The sequence below is a fragment of the Dryobates pubescens genome, chromosome 26, assembly GCF_014839835.1.
Source record: "Dryobates pubescens isolate bDryPub1 chromosome 26, bDryPub1.pri, whole genome shotgun sequence".
In the NCBI taxonomy this organism is placed as follows: domain Eukaryota; kingdom Metazoa; phylum Chordata; class Aves; order Piciformes; family Picidae; genus Dryobates; species Dryobates pubescens.
This window is the reverse complement of record NC_071637.1, coordinates 11,745,677-11,766,923: the sequence shown is the minus strand read 5'-3', so window position 1 is coordinate 11,766,923 and position 21,247 is coordinate 11,745,677.

The following is a 21,247-nucleotide window of genomic DNA, read 5'->3' as shown; positions in this document are numbered from 1 at the left end:
AGCTACAAACAAGGCCAGAAAGACACCAACATGAACTATATAACCTTCACCTGGTCCCTGTGTCAGAACATAGTAGCATGTCCTTCAGGTCCCAAGAAATTACACCACACATTCAAATGTTAGAGCCTCTGAGGTGACACATTTTAAGTGTCAAAACAGAACACCTTTGAGGGACATACTGAAGATTATATGGTAACAGCCTGTCATACAAAGACAGGCACCAAATTTTACACTACTACCCATTTTGATTTAATGCCACTGGTTAACATGTCAATATTTTACTGTATGCTGAACCAAGATAAGCTAGAGTGACCAAAATGTAGTGTTGAGGGGAGATATATTGGATGAAGGTATTTCAATTTCATTCACCTGGGTTGCATTACATGTCTAGAAGGTAAAGTGAACTATGCATACATTGAGCATTAGGGCTGGAAGAACATTCCCAGCATCTCACTCCACCACCACTGGGAGTAGTTTGCTCTGCACTGTTCTGTTTGGAAGCATTAGGAGCCAAGAGAAAAAAAATACTGCTTTTTCCACTTATCTCACATGATCATTGCTAGTGCCCTTTGTGGCTGGATTCTAGATATGCAGAAACCTATCTTTAAATACAGAAGATCCACCTCATTTGAATGACAGAGCAGTAGTGCATAGAACCATATGCATTGGATGTGCTGCTCAAAAAACAGCACAGAACCGGGGTATACAGGAGGGTTTTTTCCCCAGCTGAAGCTCCTTTACGAAAAGCACTTTCCTTCTGATTGTGCTCTACTTCGACAGTCCATACATAATTTAAAAACAATATATTTTCAATTATTTTGAGCTCCCCAAACAAGAGAACTTTTATGGATGTTAAATATAACCAGGTAATCATTAAAATGTTGCTTGTGTTGCAATTTTTTTGCAGTTCAAAAGCAATGCTGAAGTTTTTTAGTAGTAAATGAGACCTCTGGGGATGACTGGATAGAAAGAGGTTTAATCAGATTTTCCACAAGCAAGAGGAAGAAAAAGTCTACCAAAATAATCTTCCATTTTCCTACTCTTCTGGAATCAAAGTCAAGCCCAATAACCCATACACACTAAAGTTACTCCAAGAGCAGTACAATCCTAAATTCATGAAAATGCACTCTCCAGGCGAAGTTAACTGCATGATGAGAAATTATTTGGCTTCATTGTCCAAAATGGTCAGGTTTGTCATCTCATTTGAACCTCCTTATTACTAAATTAAATCAGAGCCTTGTAGGATGTTTTGAAATACCTGCAGAAAGCTACACAACTGACCTCCTAGGAAGCTTTATCTTCCTCAACTAATAGTTCAGTTTTCAAATGACTAGTAGGCTACAAATGTGTATGCAAAAATGTCCCATATATCAAAGATGGACAGACATGTTGAGTCCCACAGCTCTCCTGTGGGTATAACTGATATCTCACTTAAATCCCACATTTACATTTCATGAAAGTGGATTGTTTGTCACTACAGGGGTAGAAATTGTGCATCATGCATTCAGATCACCTGCTGCTCCAATTCTGAACCACCAAGTTTTCTCTTTGCAGTTCCCTTTCATATTTCTTCGGGTTGAATTTTCAAAAGCACCAAAGTAGTGAAAATTCCTTGGTTAAGTACTTCTGAAAATGCTTCTTTTTCTTTCAAATGGCATTGATGCACTACAAATAGCTTGAGATAAGCTCTGAGTTCTTACAGAACACTTTGAGGCTAGTAGATCTCCAACTTATGAAAGAGTCTTATTTGCTCATAGTAGCCCCCTGAGACTACAGAGCATTATTTAAATAGAAAAACACATCCAAGAATTTTTCTAGTTTTGGAGCCTGTGCAAGTTTGCTTATCTCTGCTTTATGCAGGGGTCTATCAAAAGCCAGATATGTTAAATAGGATGCCTTCAAAAGACTGACTCAAAGACGTAATGCCCTTACCTCTTGGCATTACTAAGCACACAAAAAATGTGCAGATATATTCTTATCCACAATACAAATGGTGAACTCCAGCCCTTTGTTGTCAAACAACTTGATATAGTCAACCAATACTTGAAAGCAAAACACATTTAAGAGAAATTAAAGGAGGAGTAGAAATTATAAAAATACATGCCAAAAGCACCCCTTTGCTGGCTCAGCATATTTAATATGACAGCTTTTACCTGCTTGCTTCAGAAATCCTCAGGGAGGAATTAGGAAAAATATATCTCAAGGCACATAGTTACACAGTGCATAAATTAAATTTTATGCGTTCTGGGCTAAGCTAAACACAGGGGGAAGAAGAAGTGGCTCTACACTTTCAGAGGGTTTCCTAAAATCTTATTATCTAAGTGAGGACTGAGCTTCTCCAGATTGGAAGTTATGTTCCCTTTTCCTCCATTAAACTTGGGAAGAAAACAACCTAACAGAATCCTGATTTTGAAAAGTCACTCAAGCTGCAGCTGAAAGTGCCAGCCAACACTACCAGACAAGCATGAGGCTTTGTGTTTATCCTGTTGTCATGGTTTAACCCTAATTAGCAACTAAACACCACACAACTACTTGTTCACTCCTCCCTACCCCAGTGTGATAGAGAATAGGGGGAAAACATAAAACCCATGGGCTGAGACAGGAATAGTTTAATAACCAAAATAAAACAATTATCATCCTTGTAATGAAAAAGGAGGCAAAAAAAAAAAAGGTAAACCCCAAGAAGAGACACAACACAATACTCTACCACCCACAGAATGACAACCAGCCAGCCTCTGATTAAAAACTGACACCCTCCACCCCCAGTTCATAAACTGAGATGGCATCCTATAGTACATAACAGCCCTTCCACTGGTTGAGGTCAGCTGTCCTGGTTGTGCTCCCTTCCAGGTTCTTGCGCACCTCCTCACTAGCAGAACAATGGAAACTGCAATGTCCTTGATTTAGGGTAAGCATTACTTGGCAACAGCTTAAACACATTAGACTCTTGGCAACACTTAGACACATCACAAAACACAACTCTTCATTGGCTACTAGGAGGAACATTAACTTTATCCCAGCCAAAACTAGGACATCTGTACTTTCTTGACATTTAAAGACAACTGTACAGGAGTATTTGGCCGAATTTCACAGATTATTTTTTGTTTTAATTAAGAAAACCCACTGAAGACAAGATCAGCAACATCAAATGAATCCAGACACATCAGAAGTGCCCTTTTAGCATGAAAATCTCCATTCCTATCACCAGAAATAAGAGGTAAAAAAGAAGTGAGCTCCATGAGGTAATATGACTGTCAGGCTATTCAGAAGATAAGAGATAGGTATTTGCTGTCAAAATAAACTGACGTCCTATTAATGTGCTTCTTCTACACTGAAAGAATAAGATCTGAGAGGCACTCCAAAGAAGAAACCTAAGCAGCAATATTAATTTTGGTGTGTAAATAGCCTGAGGGTGTGATAATCTCCAGAGTCAGCAGGACAGTTTATTTACTGAAGGAAACAATATATAGTTGCATAAAGCCTATTCAATGTAAGTTAATTTCCTTTTGATGAGGTGCATATGGACTTCACTTATTGCCAGGCTCATCACTGCTGAGTTACACCATTCTTGATCACACCATATGCCCCAACTTTTAGGGGATCAAATCAGAAGTGACAGAATGTAAGCTACCACTGAAACTGAAATCCTTCTTGTAGTGTTTGACATTTTGCAGCTCCATTTCCAGGCAAATAGTTGAGGAGGACTCAGTGTGCCATCATCAAAGAAATTTTTTCCATAGCAAAAGATCTGCCTAGTTCAGAAGTTGACAGCCAAATTCTCTGCTGCCATAAGCATTGCCATTGTCTTCTGGACTACATTACATCTGCTGCTGTACAAGTAGGATGATAAAAGAGAGAACTGAAAACCTGAACCAAAAATATATCCAGAGTCTAAGATTTTTAATAGTTTTAACTTTGGTTGTCCTATCTATGAAAGATATTGATGAACTTTATCAATTTACAGTCAAGAAGCAACTTTCTTCTCCAGTTATTTCCAAGCACAAAGTTTTCCACATATGGAAAAATGTGCTTAGATTTCTTTATCTGTTTGGTGCTTCAAGCAGTAAGAACTCTCTCATGAAAACTGATGCCACTATTTGACTGAAGATGCCCATCTATTTGTAGGATGGTCAAACATCTCCAAGTATGTTATACACATCAAAAATAATACTGAGAGTTAAAATTCTTCCTCATGGTTTCCCCTATGGAACACAGGGATCACAGCAGACATTTAATCAATTAAATTTTCTGTTGTCTTCCTCTCTTAATATTGCATTGGTAAATTTAGCAAGAACAAAATGTTCTAGTAAAGCTTCCCAGGAGTGACAGCTGGCATTGGAATTTGCTCATGTGAAGCCAGCTTTAATACATACACTTAGTTTTAAGATGGGATCTTAAGAAATTCACTGGAGACATGCTCTACAGTTTCATGCTGGTTGATTTATTTATTCTTTATAAAGCTGAATATACCATTCTGAAAAATAATAGTCAGCATGGCAACTTCTTACTCCAACAGATTTCTACTCTGTGTGCTTTCAATCAGTTCTGCTAACTTGCCAAAACCAAGTTCTGCTGGTCTAGTATTTCAAGACCCAAGAGCACATCTGCAGCAGGTCAGGCTAAGGTTAGACCCATTTCACACTGAATAGAAGGGAAATCTCCATTAAGTGAGATAGTGAATAAAAAAGGATTAGGAGGTCAGGATAGAAATTAGGACCTGGTTAAAACCCTACAGTGAAGGCATCAGAAAGAGTCACAACTCTGGTTTGAGGTATAATAATAATAATTTTTAAAATAAACAAAAAAATAGAAACAAAGGAATGCTTCATTACCTCTTCAAATGTATTGATAAATCAAAGTGCAAACTATTTATCTATCCAGCACAAAAGAAACAGGAGAACAGGAAAGAAGACACATGCAGAGTCTGTAAATTATTTTCCCAAGTGTTGCATAATTTGATAGGAAATTTAGTGCTAGGATGCTACAATAAATAGTCCAATAAATATTAACATCACTTTACTAAATTGAACAAGTTGGGACTGGAACACATACTGAAGTTCATGGAGCGTACCATTGTGGGAAAAGATGAAGAATGACAGAAAACTATTACCAGTATTATAAGTGACACGAGTTTCTAAAATATACATCAAATGGAATACTGGAGAGATGAAAAAGGCCCCTCTTCAGCAGTAAACTCACACCTTACTGCTGAGAGAAGAATGCTGGGGAAACAGCTACCTATGGGCAGCTGACAGCACAGCTGGCTTCTCTCTTTTGCCTTGAGGGATGCTTCCCGATCTATGAGCACCATTTATTTTTGCAGAAAGCAATATCCTAAACAGGCAGTATAATTTGTTCCACTAAGACACAGAAGATTTGCTACATGAGTGCTAAGGATTATACTCCTAAATTACTTGATTAAATTTTTATTGCACCAAAAATTCAGTCACCTCAGTGGAAATAAAGCACTGAGTTTAAGTCTCCTGAAGGTCTTGGGCATTTTTTTTCCAGGCTGAGAATATAGAATCAATAAGGTTGGAAGACACCTGAAAGAGCATCAAGTCCAACCTGTCACCCAAGACCTCATGACTACTAAACCATGGCACCAAGTGCCACGTCTAACCCCTCTTGAACACCTCCAGGGACAGTGACTCCATCACCTCCCTGGGCAGTCCATTCCAATGGCTAACTCTGAGAAGAACATTCTCCTCACCTCAAGCCTAAACCTCCCCTGGTGCAGTTCGAGACTGTGAACTGAAAGGACCAGTTACACTGGTGAAACACAAAATTATGTATTTCTGTTATTATGGAACTTCTGTGTTTGATTTAATACCACTTAGGACACTGCTTATTCTAATGTTCAGAATTAAGGATTAACAATTAAACATCTCCCATGATTAGAAAACAAAGGCTTCCCACACTTGCATAAAATTATAACCTAGATAAATATTTTTCTGGGTGTGCTACTAGAAGACATTTTGTTGTGCTGTGTTTTATAGTGCAGCCAGCACCAGAACAAGAGGACACAGTCTCAGGCTGCGCCAGGGGAGGTTTAGAGAGTGATTGCCCATTGGAATGGGCTGCCCGGGGAGGTGGTGGAGTTGCCATCATTGGAGGTGTTCAGAAGGAGACTTGATGGGGTGCTTGGTGCCATGGTTTAGTTGATTAGGTGGGTTGGATTGGTTGATAGGTTGGACGTGATGAAAGACGTGATGATCTTGAAGGTCTCTTCCAACCTGGTTTATTCTATTGTATTCAATGTGTTATCTGCAATTAAAACTTAAAACCATAGGGAAAAAAACAAACCACACATACAAAGCAAGAAAGAGGCATGACATAGTCTTCAAAGTTCACATTCCAAAAGCAAGCTGGCCAATAGCATATTTTGAAACAGAAGCTGTTAGCCAAATTATAGTTCTAATGAACTTGGCAAAAGCTTATTAGAAGAGTATATTGAAAGTCTATGTCATGAGGTGTGTGTATGGCTGCCTATGGACTGTACCTAAAACTCACCCCAAAAGAATCATGTTATCACTGAACAACAATTGAAACAGAATTTTGTATTATTTTTAATCAAACACTAATATATTATCAGGAGACATGTGAAAGTTTGTGTGTTTGTACATATAAGTAAGGCAACTTACACTTCATGGAACAAGCCCCAGGCTGTAAATCATTTGCATTTTTCAATGCTTCTGATTTATTTTGTAATTTTTGTAATCTATTTTCTCAGAACTGAGGCAGAGGGAAAAAAAAAACCAAAACCAAACCAAAACAAAAAGGAGGCAGATATGGCAAAAGAACAGCAAGCCTAAAAATTCATATTGAGTCTCCACATAGAGAAAACAATTCAAAACTCATTTTGAGAAACGTGAAGTTGTTGCCCAACTTTTAAGTCGTATGTCAAGCTGATTTGATATTTAACATTCAAAGTAAACCAAACAGTGCAAACAAACTTCCTTTAGAACTGAAGATGAAAAGTAGAGAGAAGCTTATTGATTCAGTGAGACTACCATTTTAGTACAAAGTTCAGCTTTAAACTTCAGGCTGGATGACTGCAATGGGAAAAAGGTTATTTATTTAAAACACATGAGTTTATTTTTTTTGGCATGACAGTAGGATGATGACAAGTTGTAGGGACACACGAGTAGTGAATTCTGGTTTTATCAAAAGGAAGATAAGTAAGGGAGAAAATCCAAAACACAAGAAAATAGTTTTTTCTCCAAGAGTGTTTTCTTCCATTTACTTGACATATCTAGACCAAATTTATTTGGCCGAGTTCTTTGTAACAAGCAAGCATTAAATGTTTAGTAGCTCACCTTGAGCTACTTCCTCCAAACTACTTAAACAGCTTTGTTCCTTGAATACAACAAAAGAAATGCTATGAATTAGCTAAAACTTTACATTCACAAGGAGCAAATGGAGGTGAAGAGCAGGTTGGCCTGTAACATTCGGATTCTAGCAAGATTAATTCCACTGCTACCAGTTTTACAACCCATAGCCAGAAAAGCCAACCAAAAAAACCCCAAACCTGAAGGCCTAGCAAAGGTATCAGTACCCAAAGTTAACAGCAGTGAAAAAAGCATGACCTATAAACTGCTCTGCTGAATAGAATGGCAAGTAATTGAGTAGCATGAATCAGTAAGTACTTTCCACAAAGGAATTACTATTTTTCAGGAAATATCCTAAGCTGTTTCTATAGATATCAGGCTCAAAGACTACTTGAATGGGGAGAGGAGAAGCATAAGCACACAATTTGATCATCATCGCAGCACTTTCAGTCTTTTCTGGGCCCAGATTAGAGAGACACGCAAGTGTTCCCTCTTGCAAAAGCTATTTCAGACAGAAACACTGCAAAATGCATGTTGAAAACCCAGTCACTCAGAGTACTTCAGATTCATGTAGTGTGTTCCAAACATTGATTCACCAATTTTTCAATTTTAGAGCAATATATTGTTTACTTAAAAGGAGAAAAGTCAGTGTATGCTTATCTATATATATGTGTGTGTGTGTACATTGCATTCTAAAAACTCTTGCTCTGAGAAATGAAGAAAAAACCCAAACTTGAAACAATCTCAAACATAACAGATCTTAAGCATTACTCTTTTTTGGGTTTTGTCTTTTCTACATAAGTGACATAAGTGGGAGTCATTGAATACATGGGCACTCGAGTAACTTGGCAGATCCTACTTCTGACAAAAATCTCACAGCCCTTCCTCTTGAAGTTGAGACAAATGTCCATGAGAGTGGAGTCTACCAAGACTCAGATAACAAGGACTGGACAGTCCCTCCTGGCACAGGTCATTGTTCCACAGTGCATGGCCACAATTTCCAAGAAATGACCAGAAACCTCTCATTTCAAGAGTTTTACTTCAGATCTACCTAGATCAGTTTTACCCAATTCATACCGTCTTTTTTTTTCATGGGGGACAATAGGAACTGGGACACAGCAGAACACAACATCTTTCAACACCCAATTGCCTATCAAAAATTACAGACCAATAAGAACATACATTGAAGATCACACCTTTTGGTCCCCCTCTCTTTTTTTTTTTTTAAACTTGTTTTAAACAGCAAATTAAGCCAATTCAACAGCTTTCAACTAACTCCTACAATTAATCTGAGCCTGCTCATCTAAACATGCTCAATTTCACCTGGCCTTTTCTCTTCACTCCTTCCCTTCCTGGTGATCATCTTTTAATTCACAATATAATGAGAAATGCACTCTTCACCACTAGATATAAAAGAATAAAATAGCAGCTTACACCTTTGCTTGTTCTGGGTTGCTGTTCTTCTCCTTTTATGGTTTGCTGCTCCAATTTAGAATGAAAAGTGCTGAAATCAAGTACAGAGAAAAAACAAATTCCTTCTATACATTTTACCCACAACTCTGTCATAGACTAATTATAGCCATATTGTGGGAAGTTTTGCTTTTTCTATGGATCATCTGCTCTGGCAAAGGTGGCTGCCAACCAAGGGTGGCCTGAGAAAAAGGATGCCCTAGTAAAATACTTCAACAATAGACAGCTAAAAAATGTGAAAATAGATTGTAACTATGAAAAAAGTCTTAAACCACATCTCATTAGGTCTCTTTGCTTGTGAAGTGAAAGCAATAAAAGTCCCTCTGCTAAGTAATAACCTATTGTTCATGAAATGCATGCATATTTTGTCTGATTAAAGTGGACTCATTTTTCGAGATAAAAAGACAGAAAATTCTGAATGAGCCACAGAAGACATTCTGAACCACAAGAAATAAAACAGATGTAGCCAGTAATGAGATTGAGCTGTAACCAGTTCTGTAACATTATTGCTGAACTTCCCTAAGAGACTACAGTGCTTACCCTGCTTACCATTAATAACACTAGATGAAAATCTTGTGTTAAAAAGCAGGCAATTAAAAAGGGAAGTTGCATGCAAGGAGCGAAGGCAATCCTTTTCATGTCATATGCTCACTCACCAATCAACACCTGAAAAACATCTGCCAAGTTTCTGCATAGTTAGAACATGTATCCAATCACAATTAGTCCTGTGCTACTTGGAGTGTGCCAGAGTTCATGATCCCCGAGGACACAGAAAAGTCATTATTTTATGTTCTCATTTTGAGCATGTACCACTTTGTCCTGGTAAGAACAGAATCTTCTCCAGATTCCTTCAAACCCTAGTAGCGCTCCTGAGGTTGTTAGAAAAAATTATGTTCTAATTTAGGGAGGGCAATAAGATATTGAACCCACTCTATCCATTCCAAACCAAGTGAGACTATATTGCAGTTTGCATGACTCACATACAAGGTCCTAACCACCTCTAAATGTTAACAATGAGTTTTGGCAAGTAAGGTAGCATCTTCCCACGGTTCTTCCTTTACTGAAGCTGACAAGTACTGCCATGGCTTGCAAATAGACTTATCTTACAAATTATAAATACAGTTCTAAATGTGAAGGGCTTATGGTCTGTACCTGGGAGAAAGAACATAAAAATTCATCAGCTAAATTGGATTTTGTCACTCAAGTTTGTTCTGTTTGGGATGTATGAAACTCATATACAACAAAAAAAAAGGAAGAATCTTAACATTTGCAGTCAGGCAAACAGAAGTGTGTTGCTCTTCACCAGACAGCAGCGCTGCCATGTCATGCACTCAACAATAACCATTAAGCAGTCATTGTTCCTATTGCCTAAATGCCAGCAGAAACATTACCACACTTTCATTTGATCTGACAATGTATCACCTCCAGGTATAGTCATACATCTCAAAACAAATCTCATAGAAGTTCAGGGTTATGAATCATGCTTATAACTAGACAAATCCTGTCCTGAACACACCTAACGGATACAATGCACTATATTAAGACATATGTGGTCTGAAGGACTGGCTGACTTCAAAATAAGATGAATTTTCAAATTACAAAATGGTGATGTTTTAAGACAACATTTTCAATAGTTTTAAAGCTTTTACATGGAAAGGAAAGGAATTCTCAAAAGCAAGCCATTAATCTCTCTTCTAGAACCTAATGTTCAAGCACATTTAAAGCACATAGTAATTGAAATATAAGCCTCTTATTAGCCAAGCAACTACAGTAAGCTCAGAAAGATGTTCCATTTAATTCACATTCATGCACAGGAAGAAAGTTATTGATTAGATGTGGGCAATTTATTTATACTATCATTCAAGAGAATTTCCTGAATGTGGCTTGGCATCCATTATGTCATAAATTCACACTTGCATACTCTATATAAATACTGGTCAAAAAATTGCTTTGTCTTTGTCAGGCTGCAGTACATACAGGGGGGCATAAGGCAGTGGTCTCAGTTTGAAAAGACAAAAGAAATAATATGATCTTGGAGATTAATAAATTTGGTCTGCCAGCCTTGAACATTACATAAATAATTTCATTCTATTTTTTATCAAACAGTAAACCTTAGAGAGATGAAACTGTTGTTTGTCAAGAAAGGATCAGTGCAAATGAAAGTGTTCCATTGATTATTAGATGTTACTTGGAGTTAAGAAATCATTACATAATGTCTCAATGTTTTAAAAAGCAGTGAATTGTCTTTTTTTTTCCTGTACTGCAAGATAGCTGGTGGATGAAATTCTCCTTCAGCCAAAAGGCACATGTTCAACAAAATTGTTTTGCTCATTTATCTTTTAAAGCTGTGTCCAAGATACTGCTATCAAGATGATAGCTCCTTTATATATAAAGACTGGAATTGGGAATTTATGTGTTTGAGCAAATCTTCTAAGATAGTTTTGGGTCAAAGTTCTTCAAAACTTTATAGAAAAACAAAGGCCCTTTTCTTCTAGTGCCATCATTTGAATATGCAGAAGACAGTAGCATGTTGAATTCCTGTTGTGGACCTAAACCAGCTCATTGTGGAGACCTATATAGGTCAAGTGACATAAACAGTCTTCATATTCATCCCTCAGAATCCTGTATAGGGTCCACTGACATGAAAATTCATTTCTGGTTAGGTGTTCAGCTTTTTCCCCAAGCCTAAGGGTCTGAAGGAATACTTCATATGAGCAGATCTAAGAGTTTTTCATGCCACTGTACCTCTTAGAAGATTCCATATGCTCCAGAAAAACACAAGGGTGTTCTTTGTAACAATATTTGAAATAATGTTATTTCATGTCAGTGGTAAAACTGTCACAAGATACACGTGACACAGACTGATAAAAGATTAGTCAGGATATGTTCAAGTTACTGTCTAGACCATTTTCATTTTGTAACGAAGTAACATGAAAAAAAGAGATGAGATCATTGTGGTTTAGTTATTCTAGTCTTGCAGTTTTGCTGCCACAATTCATTTCCTTAATTATACTGAAAATCATTTGCCCTGAGTGTTAACAGATTTTTGGGGGTATTTTTTATTTTTTCAAATGGTAATATATGTAAAAAGCCTTTGGGGCTTAATGAATTATGTAACTTATGTTTTTCCTTCATGGGGACTGGAGATCACTTGTGGAATTTCCATAAATACAGGAAATGATTATGAAATCTGGGGGAAGTCAGGTTAGTTAAATGCCTGCTCTGCTGCCTTTTTTTCAATTCCCTGTTAAACAAACCTATTAATAAACCCTCTTCACTAAAACCCAAGTCATGAGGTTCACATTATCACTTTGCTTCATTTCCTTAATACTCTTAGTCTTGCACTTGTTCATTCTACTGTTCTAATTATACCAACAATATTGAAAAATAGCTGTTCAGATGAAGCTGCAAAGGCAAATGGGCAGGATACCAGCAAAACCATGAAATAAATAATGCAGTGCATTCTTGTGATGTCTCACAAATAACTAGACTCCAGTACTTTAATCTGTTCTCGCAAAATTTCCACAAAGTCTGCTTTTACAGCTATGTAGAGTCACTCTCATTTCCAGAATTCCTTCCTTGTCCCCACTCCCTAAGAAGAGAGATGGCCAATGAGCTGGATTACCATAAATTCAGCAATCAAATTTACACAGCTCTGGAGATGCAAGTAAAATGAGTATTGTATCTTCATTTCCTTTGTGGCACTTTATCAAGCCCTTCCTCTGCTGATGGTAGAAGTCAATAAAATCCTATTAACACTAAGATCTTGTATTAAGTTTGACAGTTTACAAATTGTAGGGGTTTTCATTTCAAATATGAGCAGCTTGAGATACTCTGGAGCTTCACGGTATAAAATTGTTGAAGTTTGAATAAAGTTGATAAAATAATTTAGATTTTTTTTTTTTCCCTCTGCTTCTAAAGAAGGCAGCAGGAGCAAATCAAACAAAAGAAAGTCTATAATCCGTCCTGAGAGATTTACATTAGTCTAACCAGGAAGATCAGAAGAATCATAACAGATCTATATTTAGAGCAAAACCTTCACCTGATCTCGCTGTGGGCCTGATCCATCTGCTATTGAAAAATAAAACAATCCTTCCTATTGACTCCACGAGCTTTCTATCAAGCTCTGTTGCTCTCTGTAATCACAAGCATCCACTCTTGCAAAATGAGTAATGCATCCTAAGAGAAAAAGGCTTAGAATAACTGAACCTTTAAATAGGTAAATAAATAGAGACACCAGAATCAGGGATAGAGTTGGCACCTGCAGAAACAGCAATCAAGGGTATGGCTGACCAGCTGGTAAATGAATTAGGAATTATGCCAGAACAAACTTGGGGACAACTCTAAAGCTGTTCCTGCAAATGGGCAAACAGCCACAATTCCTGCACTTATCCACCTGGTGATTTAAACTCCTATTAAATATTATTTGAGGAAAAACAAACACCAGTCCCAGCTGGTGCTACTCTTCCAGTAAAGACTTTCTTCATCAAACAATGTTCTTTGAGAAAAACATGGTAACAGAAGGCATTTAAGCAAGATCTAAAAGCTCTCCTAAACAAGAAACATAAATGCAGAGCAGGTGACTGGAAACATTAATGAAGGGGGAAGGATAAAAGGACCAAATTTGGTCCAGTTTTAGGAAAGTATGTAATACACAAATCTCAGTGATTTCCTGAACAGCCCATGTGGGTAAAAATGCTGTTAAAAAGAAAGAAAACATAAACAGAAGTAGAGGGATACATAGAAGAAAGTGGAAATGGAGAGAAATGTAATATTAACAAAAGAAAAAGTAGGGTGAAGGACACTGATAGGAGACAGCAAAAAACAAAGCTAAGCAGTGAAGGAATGAGTGACAATATGGATAAGAGGGCAGCTTCCCTTTACACTGTGTCTTTAGCCTCTTCATTTAAAGTGCCTGACCTCACTTGACATGGACTAGGAGCCGTGGGAAAGCTGCTGTAGAAATGAACGGCAAGCAGGGTTTAACACAGCTTTAGGTTAGATTCTGACATTCTTCTCAAAACCTTTCCCAAACCTATGGTTTCATTTCTGAAATAGCCTTTATTCCTAGTAAGGAATAGTGCAGAACAAAATCATCCATATATATTCATTCTCCCATACTTTGATGTCATCGTCATTGCTTTGATTAGACTTTGAGATTCAGGGAGAATCCTCATTCTTAAATTTCATTCCTAACTTTTCTTTACTCTTCTTGTCCTGCTTAAGAAACTGTTAAAAGCACTTTCCCCCTTCTTTTCTTATTCCTTTAAGGGGTACAATCTTAAAGACTGTCAAAAATTTAGTACTTACTGGACACCCAAAGGAAATGGATTCTTCTGATTTTAAGCTAAATACACTGAATCAGGTTAGCACCACTCAAACAGAAAATATGGGATTTTTATCATTACCCTTTTAAATACCAACAATTCAAACATCTCATAATGTTTGTGACTATACATAGATTTGTCAGATCACCACTCTTACTGCATGGACTGTTCAGAAGACAGAGTGGGAGGCTTTATTTAGGAGCAAGCATTGCCTCTAGTAAGGATGTTTGCACACAGCAATAACTTGCCAGAGTTTAAGGCCAGAAACATTTCTAACACCCACTATTTTTTTTCCCCTAGAAACTGTACTTTATAACAGAAAGCTTTTCCTGCCTCAAATAATTATATCAAGATATGATACCAGGCAGATAATTTTTAGCCATCCATCCATCACCATGTCTATATACACGGTCACATATGCTAGTAGTGCTTCATGTATCCACAGACACTCTAAAGTTTCTGCCCCGACATCTGATGCTGTCTACTCTCCTCCTGCTGCCCTTGAGCTCAAGGTACAAGGACAGAGTGGCAGAATTCTGTGAATTCAGCACCACAGTTAATTTATTGGCATTATGACTTAGAAGTACAGTCTTGCAGGCTTAAATTTCCCCCTGAACAGCAAAACAAAAAGATGTCCCTCTCAAAGAAAATGATCTGCTTGTGCAGGTAGAATTTCAGAAGACTGAAAATGTGTTGTTATTTATTTTTAATGGAACATATACCTAAATTGCCACTTAAACCTTAAAGTAGATGAATGATACCTTTATATGATCAATGTACACCTCAGCACCAACCAATAAAGGGTCAGAACCATGGGTGGGAATATAAAAGCATCTCAAACTTTTTTCCACAAGAGATTGCCTGAGATTTGCACTATGCCACCTGGTCAAACTTTTACATTCAGAGCTACACATTAAACAGAAGATGTGGTAAGCCACATCACTTTAGGTACAGTGTCGTTTTGAGCAACTGGTGCCTACTGAGAATAGATTGTGTTAAGTGCCAAACCTCTGAATAAAGAGAAAGATCTTCATGATTATTTGAGTCTTGGTTGAGGAACAACATATGCTGTCAAGTCAGGAGTGAAATATAAATACAGTGCACAGGCCCAGCCTTCTCTTTGCCTTCTTGGGAGAGGATTAGGAGTGACACATTTTTAGCCATATATCAGGAGTTAATATCTCAACATCCTTTGGTATTTTACTGCTGTGCTGACTAACAAAATAGTATGTGACCCCTTTTGTTTTCTGGTTCATCAGTTTTATGTTCTTATTTACTTGCCCTGCATTTTAAATCTGATGGTACCCAGCACAAGTAGCTGAGAATATGCTGTATTTAAAAGATATCATCTGACAATGTCTTCCTCACCACCTCCCCCACCCCCCCTCCCATAAAAGGCTCTTTTGAAAAAGTTAGCTATGCATGTGTGCATTTATTTTTTTTTTTTAAACCTAACAGTTAATCAAAGGAGAGACAAAGAAGATAGAATTACAGATTCTTCTGTGTTTTCCAACCTGGGGAAACACCCCATTGTGCTTTGCAAACATTTATTTGTATACTGCACTGGAGCAGGCATGAACTTTGTTTTCTTGCTGCAAAACTTGACAATGCCATGGCCTCACATAGAGGGGCAGATGCTCAGCCAGCACAAAATGACAGAAGCCCATTGATCTTCACATCTGACTTTGTGTGCATCTAATTGCAGTCCTAAATTCTAGCAAGGAGAGACAAAGTCTTCAGCATGCCCCACTATTTCACCAAATTCTGCTTTTGCCCATCCTGTAATTACAAATGATGGCAGGAAGCCCTGATGCACTATTGCTTTGCAGTAAATAATTAAGTATCTTTTCACAGTTTGCCACTATTATAACTTGAATGATTTTGCTTCACCTACCACAGTAATTGATTTTGTATGATAATCACCAACTGCCATATCAACTGCTATTAACTGTTTAGCAGTGCCCTTGCATGAGTGGCTGACAACATCCTAAATTACTGAAGAGGTAAAAGCACCATGTTGCCAAACAGGAAAGAACAGAGTTTTATTCTTCTCATCAAAACAGTTCACATGCTGCAGATAACCCAAAATAATGGGGCTGAGTCCAAATCGCCATTTCCTGCCACTATTTATTTGGACCTGGGAGTAAGTACCCCACGCAGAAGCTTCACACCAATCAGAACAATATGCTACCTGTAGATGAGAGTCTGTTACTTCAAAAAATACTAATGGTAAAAAAACCCAACACAACAACCAAACATTAAATAAACACCATAACTATAGTTCAAAACTGTGGTTGTCTCTTTTAAATTAAATCTTTTATTCTTTCTTCATGGTTAGATTTTTATCTATACAACATCGATTTCATTAGCATTTAAGAGAAAAGTGTATATTCAAACAATCTCCATCCTGTTTTGATAGTGTTCCACATGAATGTGATGTGTTGGAATCCTTTATTTATTTATTTTTTTTAAATATAGAGGAAATTAAACAATCTTTTATCAATGTAGGCCTTCAAAAGGGAAGTATTCTGTAAAGTAACAGGGATCTGTATAGGCGTACTTCTGCCTGCCTTGATTTCTTAGTGTTTGGGTTCCTCCCCACCCCCATCAACACTTCTCCCTCCTGAACCAACAGAACTTATTTGTGAAGTCTTTGACTTCCTTCACCCCTTATGCTTTCACTTATTCAGCAGGAACTGTCAAACACCTGGTGCTTAGCTGTTCCTGAGTAGTCAAATTATCACTTGCATTACATCAAAATTAGGTTTCTTTTACAAATGGCTCAGCTGCCCCCTCTTGAGATTTTTATACTCACAGTGGCTCTCAGACAAGGGATGGTGTAGAGCAAATGTCACCTGCCTTCCTTTCTCTTTTCATCTTTCCTAGGCTTACAACTATGCAGATGAACTGAGACTGGGAAACAGAGCAGAGGAGCAAAGATGTGAGAAACCAGACCACAGAGACAAAAAGGCACCATTAGAAAAAAACTACAAGACAACAAGACAGCTCTAACATACTTGAGGATCACTGCCACAGAACTGTAGTACAGGTCAATCTTCTATAGATTAACTGCTAGAGGCACTCTAGTTCAATATACTTCCTGCTGTATCCTTCCCTCCATATACTACTGTCAGTGCAGGCAACACTAGTACACAGCTCCACTCCAGATGCTTTTCAGCAGGAATCCTGAAAACCTTCAGAGAAGGACTTCACCCTTTTTCTAATCATGCCATCACATGTAACACTAAGGCAAATAGAGAGTTCTCTTCATGCTGTCATAAAAATCAGCTCTGGGTACCATTCAGCATGGTATGATCAGGCAACAGTAAACTTCTACACAAGGCATTATGGTCAAATATATTTTCTCCACTTAAAAACCCCCACAACTATTTTATTCAGAATCAGTTTGAAGGGACAGCTAATGAACTGAACAGCATTCTTCAGGAAAACACTATGTGTAATTCAAACCACATTTGTGAACAGAACAGAATGCGCAGAAGACAAACACTCAAATAATTCATCAGTCACAGGTTACCTGTTGCAGTTCTTTTAAGCAAGTCATCAGATAACCAAGTACAATTTGCTGAAAGAATTGGATAAAGTGGCAAGGCATCTCATTTAATGAAATGTTTATGCCCTTGATCAAAATATTAGATCAAAGCCACACTTTGGTAAGAAAAATGTTTTCCCAATAAACCAAAGTGCAGAGAAAGTATTTGAGGTAATGTTAGGAATCAGTAAATACATTTTTTCTTAAAGGGAGAAGCCTAATTTGCTCTTGCACTAATTTCATGCTTTTAGTTTTCTTCACAAATTAAATTATCTTGTCTTTAGGATCTCAAGTTTAATAAACTCTCCTTTAAGCATTAAGCTGCCATAATGTGTCCTCATAAAAACATTTTATTTTCAAACTGAAGAGACTTTAGCCTGATTTGATTAATATACAAAGTAAGATAGGCACTGGGATAATTGCCCTGATTTTCTCTAAAAACAATCAAGGTAACCAGGCATGACAGCTATGAGGTTGCTGGAGTTTCAAAATTTGCTCATCTGAATGTCAAGACAAAAACCAAACCAAACAACAAAAACAAACCCCCACATCAACCATAAAAACCCAACCTATAAGAAGTTTGGGGTTGGATATTTGCTACATTCATTTCCAGATACTGTGTTTGGACAGGGTAAGTAAATCCTGTCTGTGAGTTCCCAACTGAATCCTCCATCTTAACTATAAATACAATTAGTACAACTTCATCCTCAGAAGCCTTACGTGTGTGGTTTTTGTTTTTAATCAAATTGTTACCAAGGAATTTGAGGCTGATATTGTGGAACATTTTGAAGTGTATTTTAGGCTTTTTCTTTGAACATACATTTTGTTTGAATAACTTTGATGCAGAACTTATTTCACATCCAGTGATGTAATGTAATAGTAACTTCCTTCTTTCAATTAATTGAAGTCTCCCATTCAGTCATTTTGCACCTACCTCTCAAATGATCAACTACTAGCTTACAGAATTTTAAACAAAACCCCCCAAAAAACCTTAAAATCAGACACACAAAAAAGTTAGGTTTTTATTATGTTCATGTGTACTTCAAGAGAAATTAACAAAAATAATCCAGTGTAAAATGTGCAAATATGGCCCTTAAAGTCACCAGCTACAGGAAGATTTTGCTTATCAACAGCTATTTTACAGAACTGACCATGATTTAAAAGGCAGCTCTTGTTATAAAAGAACATCTCTGCTTTCAATCTCTATTCCCATAAGTTTACACTATCTGTTCAAAGACCTATTAGATCTAAACTCTTTGATATATGACCAGCTACTTCGGCACAGCTTTTTGTTAACTGAAATCTAAACCCAGCAGGGAAAAGGACAAATCGCTTCTTTTATCAAGTGTTTTCAGTATCAATTTGCTATGAACAGGCGTGCTCTTTGCTTTATTTTTCAGTGCTCCAGTACATCATGAGTTTAGAAGGACAAGGGAAGAACAACAGAATTCAGCTCTGTGTTAATACGTTTTTTAATCCATTATTTATGAGTAAGAATCATGAGTAGTTATTTTTGAGCAAAGGTCCCAATGAAAAGCTGTGGGCATGTGTTGTGTATAGGTATCTATTTCTCTTGACAAACAAAATTCCTGAAGTGAAACCCAGTCTGTTGGAACCTCTTAGTATAGAGGCAACTCCTGAAATCAGACCATCCTTATCCCAAATACTTAAACACTGAAAAACAAGTTTCAGATTTAGTTCAGATCAACCATAGATACAAGGAATGAAAGGTGCATTAAATCTGGAGTTACTAAGTAAAAAACATTCAGCAAATATACATTCATTCCTTGAATGAAAAGGGATAGTTTCTCTGTCAGAACCTAAGAGCTTGTGAATTTTGTTGTGACTATGCTTTGTTGTATCTACAGTATCCTAGAGACAATATACTACATTAAAAAAAATAAGTATAAATGAAAACCAAACCGACCCCAAACCAAACCGACCCACTCTGATTCCAAAGCTTTAGTCTACAATAAAATAACAATTAAAAAAATTCATGATCTTCCAACTCAAAGATGAGAGCAGTCTCAGGAACCATGCTGAGCTGAGCAGTAAGTCTTAAATACAAATACATGCACAATATTAACTATCAATCACTGATTGTTAAGACCAAAACCAAACATCTACCAAAAGATTTCTTCAGTGTATTAGAATGAAAAAAATAATTCAGTATTAAAATTTGGTGGTTGTTGGTTATTTGGCTTGGGTTGCTGTGTTTGTTTTTCGCTTGGTTGGGTTTTGCTTTGTTTTAAGTAAGGTGCTTTTCTGAACACAAACAAAGCGCTGTGTATGAAGAGCTTCTCTTGTGAGTAGCCCTAAACTACATCTACAAAGAAGCATTTAAATCCTGTATTATTTCTTCAGGGAAGGGGTCCTCACACAGACCTCTCTGCCTTTACAGCTCTGAATTTTAATTGAGCAGAGTTCTGCAAACTAACTAAATGATGCATGAATGTGTATAGATTCGAAGTTCAATTTCTTCAATCAAAACTCCAGAAGGTCCTGCCAAAGTAGGCCTAGGGGAAGGAGAAAAAAAAAAAAAAAAAAGGAAAACCAGCATCTGCTAATATTAAACTCAGGCTTTGCCACTCCAAACAGAATTACAAAACCTCATCTAATGACAGAATAATTAGGCATACAGAAAGCAATCACTGGCACATTGTCAGAAGTGGAGTCTTCACAAAAAAAAAAAAAAAAAAAGAAAAAAAGAGACACAAATATCAGCACTTTCAGTGGCATTCACTAAGTCTCTAGCTTTTGCTTCCCCTGACTAGCTCTAATCAATGAGTCAACTGCAGCAGGTCGAAAGCAACTGTGATAAAATGCCACCCTAAGAAGTAACTGCCTTCATAGATCTCACCAAATGAGTCATAAAACTATTCATCAATATCACACCTTGTGCAGTACAGCAGTTATGAGGTAAGCTCAGGGAGTTCTCTGATCAAAAAAGCTTACTCTGTTATTCCATTTGCAGGCTATAAATCATGATTTCTTACATTCAGTACCACCATTAAGTAAGGAATGAAAACCTCCACGACCGTTAATCGACAGCTAACAAAGCATTAACATCTTCATTAACAGTGTTGACAAATTCAAATCGATTTTAAAAGCTTATTTGCATCATAACCTAAAAATGTGAATTAGAAAGAAACAGCCTGACAACTTGATTATATGCTATAGCTTAAATCTTTGGGTTTTTTTTTCCTGCTTAGGTATAGACATGAAAAATGTACATCACATTATGTTCTAGGGCCCTCAGATTTTTAGTTTGCAATTACTGTATTAAACTCACAAGCCTAAGGCCAGAAGCTCTGTGATGTTCCAACTTCAGCTTGCTTAAGTATATACTGCCAGTCATAAAAGATGACAGATAAAGGAAAGGCCCAAAACATTGTTTTTTTTTTTTTTAACCTGAGGAACAGAGAGGTGAAACAAAAAAGATGGCGAAAGCAGGACCATAAGCTATTCACATAATATCAGACCTGCAACATCCAGAGACACAAAACTCTAGTGGCTTCAAAACACAAAAATAATCTCCTCTCATTCCAATATGGAACAGGTCTTACAAA